The following is a 6,000-nucleotide window of genomic DNA, read 5'->3' as shown; positions in this document are numbered from 1 at the left end:
TGTGTGCATGAGCAGTTTGTAAAAAAAAATGTTCCTAGTTACTGTGTTATGAAATAAATTTTATGGTGCATATTTGTTTAAGATCCTGTTTGAAGTCGACCAGCCTCGTGGAGACAGAAAACTAGGTTAGTCTTTGTTGTGAACATACTCGCACCTTTCAGCGGTTATGTAATCTTGGGCGTTAGGCCACGCCTAGTACGACTAAAGCCCGTAAACTCTGTAACTAGAAGTTGCAAACTTGTCTCTAAAGAAAGCAGTTTACAGTTCAGTCTCTCACTACATGTTAAGTAGGTAGTTAATTTTCATATCATTACTATTAAGGGATTTTTTTTCTGTAATATTTTTTTCCAATAGATGGCGCTGTTGTATTTGTTGTTGAGTCATGAGTTTTCTAAATCAGTAGCAGTGACAAAAACATTAATAGCCAAGCTTAAAGAACTACATCTGTATTTGGAAAAATTACAATCTTTTATTTCAAAAATTAATTCCTTGTTTAAAATGTGCAAAATTTTGTTCACTGTTTTGTAGGGGTGTGCGAATATTCGTTAACACGAATAGTTGCGAATAGTAACTGACGAACTATTCGCATTCGTAAGTCGAATAGCAAAATTTAAAATTGCGAATACCGTATGCCCGAATATAAGGTGACCTGCAGTTTCAGGAGGCCAAACAAATGTAAAAATAATTTTGGTAGAAATAAATGTGAAAATTCATTAGACATACATTTTGTGTTGATAAATCCTTTTTGCATTTATGTATACCGCATTTAACTTTCCGTTTTACAGCTACGTATTACAATTTAGTAGTGTGTTAAACGTAACAAAGCAAACAAAGAATGCAGCTTGCCGGAACAAAATAAGTGGCTAGCTGCCATGGTGAAGCATACAGCCATGAATAACTTCGGTGACGTGACCGCGAATATTTTTCCATATTACTCTCTGACAGAGAGTCTCTGTCCTATGAATTTTAAAGAATAATCTAAGATAATTATGTTGTTTGAGAGGTTTTTACATAAATAAAGAGTGGATTACTGTGAAATTATTAAAATAGCTTTTGAAGCAACGTACCAAATTCCTGTAAATATGGCGTCTTCATGCGTGTTCGGCAATGTTCGTTTTACAACAAAGAAATATTGCGGAAAGACAGTTGGCAACTAAGTAATATAATAATAACAATTACACCTGCAATTGGGCTTCCGCCCGGTGGCAAGGAGTTCCCACCCCCCAACTACCATCACTCCTCCCCCCTCTGGAGCCTCCTTCGTAAGTCCTTCCCTCCTCCCAGATCCAGTGTCCTCCCCTTAAGCTCGTTCCACTCTCGCCCCGTCCTCACAAGGAATACCTGTCTTCCTCTCTCCATGAATTTCCAAACATTACTTCCGAAATGTTTTGTAAACGTAAACAATAGTTCTGAAAATAGCTGTGATATTTTAGTACAAATTTTCCGTTAAAAATCTGAAATTAAATTAACGTAAATGTTAACACGCGATTGTACACAAAGTACAAATATGATATGTGTAATAAAATGTTTCCATTTTGAGATGCTTCAACATTCACATTTTTACTGAAGAACAAATATTTTAATTTTCAACGTTAAACAATTGTGAATTACTGCAATATTGGGTGGATTTATCGTTTTCCCCGTGTGAGCTAACGAAGTTTTTGTTAATATAAAAATCGTGAACATTTTGTTTAAAAATGTTTCTACTGTAGCTTTCAGCTTGGAACTAATGTTTGCGGTGCTGACGTCTTGGGTGCGAAAATAAGGCGACTTCCAATTTTCTCATTTCTCGTTTATGTAAAAATGATCGCCTTATATTCGGACCAATATTTGCATCAAATATAAAATAGATAACAATTATTAAATATTATTATATATGAAATAAAAATTCATGTCCTCAATAACTCTCAAAAATACTAAGTGAACTTTTTTTTGTGGTTTCATTCACAGAAAATATCTTGTATAAACTAAATATATAAAAACCCGCCATTGTTCAGTGTAGTAACATTATATATATATATATATATATATATATATATATATATATATATATATATATATATAATTACAACTATTCGACTTCGAAAATATTCGCATTCTATTCGAAAATTTTACTATTCGATTCGAAATTATTCGACCATCAAAATCCACTATTCGCACACCCCTACTGTTTTGATTATGGCGAGTTGCTTATGATCAGCTTTAGGCTACTCTTCCTAAATTTTTTTAAATTTAATTATGTATTAATTGGGTTTTTTTTTTTCTACTCTCATAGGGTGCATCAGTTTTGAAAGTTTATAAAATTTTTATTCAGATGGAACCATTCAGACATGTAGCCAGCTCTGGAGAGTAAGACCAGGGCTGTCAAAAAAAAAAGGTTTTGAAAGGGGAGGGGGGCGATCCCAGGGCCCCAGTTGAGTTCAGAGATTTTTTTTAATGCTTGGGGTTTACTCTTACAGGATGAAAATTACAAGTCTATTCTTGATATAATTCATAGCAAAACTTAACAAGTATTACAATAAGCACAAATCACATTTACAATTTAATGCCACAGTAATGTAACAGTCGTTTCAGGAGAAAATATTCGGTGTAAGCTATGTAAGCAGTGTTTATAATTTGAAAATATATATGTTCGCTGAACCTACTACATTTTTAAAGTGGCTCATTTCAATGATACACGCTTAGCATCTAGTAACTCCCACACCACGCCTGTCTCTTCTATTCTGACTCTTTGCTATCTTTGATTGTAATTGCTGGACACCACTATCTCCGACCGCGCGTCATCACTACAGGCTGGCTGAGCTGCCTACTCGCCTCCCGTCTGGGACACCCCTCTGTGAGCACACGTCGTCTCTTGTATGCAAGCAGCTGTGAGCTCCTATTGGCCGGACCGTCACCCCCCACTCTCGAGGGTGGAGGTACGCTCAGCTAGGCATCCCGTTACCATCCGCCTGGATGTCGACAACCCGGCTGTTTACGCTGTGAGCAGACTGCTTCTTGCTTGCAGCCGGTAATGGCCGACTGAAAAATTTTAGACCACAAGACGTGCATAGAGCGGGAAGGAGAAAAATAATCCTCCTCACCGAGCTTAGTGTGTCATTGGCCTGATACCCGTGTGTTTTTTTTTTTTTTTTTCCTTTGTAATGTACAGTGATAATGGAAATTATGTTTAAAATTTTTTATTATTAGTAATTTAAGTAATGACAGTTTGATTTATTACAATGCACTCAACCCAAGCCTTAACGCTATAGTCTTTAGATTTTTTAAAATTGGGTTTTGAAAAGTTGTATACAGTTAATAATCGAGAGGGGGGTCTGACAAAATTGCATGCCCTGGGGCTCTTTATTTCTCTTGAGGGCCCTGACTGCCAGTCGACTTACCCCAGCCGGTCCAGTGTTCACGGAACAGGTTGCCTCACTCAAATTCAAACAGCATTTCGGCCGAGGGTCGCGAAGGCAGGGAAGCGTGCTGGTGCTCTCAGTCTCTGGAGAAGAAGACATTGCACCCGGTCATCAAAGTGAAAGTGTGCTGTAGTGGACTGGCGTTATCCTGCTGCTGATAAAACTTTGGCCATGGGTCACCGCCATCTCCACCTTCGAACCTTAATGAGATTTGCCTACCTCTGCAGTAACGTTGTCTGGAGAAGAGAGTAATAATGATGAAACAATTTCAAATATTTTGGTGAATATTCTATATGAATCACTTAACAAAACCCAGTTTAAGCAAAAACAAAAAATAATTTAAGTAGATATCTAAAATGTGTGCATGAAGCTGAAATCACACAATGCAAGGTACAAAAATCTTTGTAAGAATATTGTGTTATTCCCCCATACAAAACAAATCATCATGTTTTATCAAGTTGCTGTCAGTGGAGATAGATTTGACAATGTAAGAACACCAGAAGCCGTAACTGCGGTTTTTATAAATGTTTATGGCTAAAAAAATTATATTTTATTTAGTATGATAACTATGGCTGCGTAGGATGAAACTAACGACTTTTCTTGTACTACTATTAATAAATTAAGACTTGCCACCTTACTCCCTCAGTAAAAAATTAAGCAAAATTAAAAAAAAGAGTTTGTGGAGTTTACGCGTGACAGAAGTGAAACTTATTGCTAGAGAAATTATTAGTATTTTTTTAATTGAACAATAGGAGATGATTGAGTAAGGTGAGTATGATCTCAATGAAAAAAAAAGTGCTTTTCTTTTGCACTCTGTACTCTGGCATCCTTTCACTGGCACTTTTTGGTGCCTCTTTTGGCAGTTCATTCCCATGTTCCCTTTAATTATACCTCTTGTCTGCTTCTGCCATCTTATTATTTTTAGGCACGGTGTTAAATCATGATCTCGAGCTGAATAAAATTTAAGAACAAAAAAATATTCGAATTGAACATATTTTACACTTATAAAGTCAATTTCACAAGTCTGTAAGTTCTTTTGACATTACAATTCATAGTTTTCACATACCAAAAATAAATAACAGTTATAAAGCTCTTATGTCAATACGTATTTTTTACATTTTCAATAGCTCTACATAAAAATACTTATAAAGTTAATCTCAGAAATCAATAACTATTTTCCACATGAATAAATTAATTTTAGATACTTTAAATAAAAAAAAATGATAGCATCAGTTGTTAGCTGTTAACGAAAACTGAGGAGTACATAAACACAAGCAACGTTACAAGAATTCTGTAACATCACTGCTGCATCACTTCTACCTCTTCCCTGCCATCTCCCCTTTCAGCTGTTAACAATTAGCTTATAGCAAGCTACGCTACATACCTATCCCCGCCCTTCTACACCCAAATTGACCGCTTGTGCATGCATTGCATTCTCTTGGTAGGTTGGATTTCCATCTCAAATTCTTGAATAGAAAAATATCTTGCAGATGTATAAAAACGAATTTTAGAAATATATTAATTTTTTTTTATGAAACATGCTGTATATTAATGTTTATTTTCAAATGCATGCAAAAGTAAAACAATATCAACTGTAATAGCAAAATTTTTGAAGTGAAACCTCTTTGCTGAGGGGATAACAAATTTCTAGTATTAAGAAAATTCCGATCGCATGAGGGGAATTAGGTATATCAGGGGTGCCCACAAGGGGGGAAACGACGCAGACTGCGTCATTAAAATTTCAGGGGGGGGGGGGGTTAAAAGATGATAATATATATTATTTACATACTTATAGCTTCTAATGTGAAAATACGTTTCTGGTGCTTTGATAATTGAAAGGGATCATGTAGGTAAATCAAATTGGCAACCCCACACTTTCCTCAACAAATGCAGTTTGGCATCTGTCGGTTCAGGATGGAAATATTACCTGATATGACCAAAATTAATATTAGAAAATCAGTTTTAATTAATGCAAAATGTGATAAAATATAATACTAAAAAAGTATAATTTTATAAAATCATTGAGTAAATCATTGAGAAAATGGCATAAAAAATTACGGGGGGGGGGGGGGGCCATCATTAGGTTAGATAGGGGGGTGGTGAGTCATAGTGTTTGGGGGGGGTGGGCACCTCTGGGTATATATTTTTTTATTTTTTTTTTTTATTTATTTATTTGAATTTGCCACATGCTCATCAACAGTCGTAGACTTTAGTGATGAGCACTACATGTAATACAGGAACACAGTGATCACTACCAGTGTATGGACTCCCACCTCCGTCGGTACCATAGGAGGAAAACATCTACAGATGGCCAGCAAACGAGAGCAAGAGTACCTACCACACACTAGCAGTGATAATAACAAAACAGACAAAACACAATAACAAAGGTTAAAGAACCATTACACATAACACATAAAATATATAGGTAAAATTATATTATTAAATGTTAAGAGAGATTGAAGGAAAAATAATATAGCTATGACAGACATAAATCAGAATATATATAGTTAAACACTGTTGGTGGTATGTGGTGGTGGAACCGGGAGAGAAGGGAAATAGTTAAGTACGTGGTAGGGGGACCGATAAAGGAGATGGCAAG

Source organism: Bacillus rossius, chromosome 13 (genome assembly GCF_032445375.1).
Source record: "Bacillus rossius redtenbacheri isolate Brsri chromosome 13, Brsri_v3, whole genome shotgun sequence".
Classification (NCBI taxonomy): domain Eukaryota; kingdom Metazoa; phylum Arthropoda; class Insecta; order Phasmatodea; family Bacillidae; genus Bacillus; species Bacillus rossius.
This window is presented reverse-complemented; position numbering follows the sequence as displayed.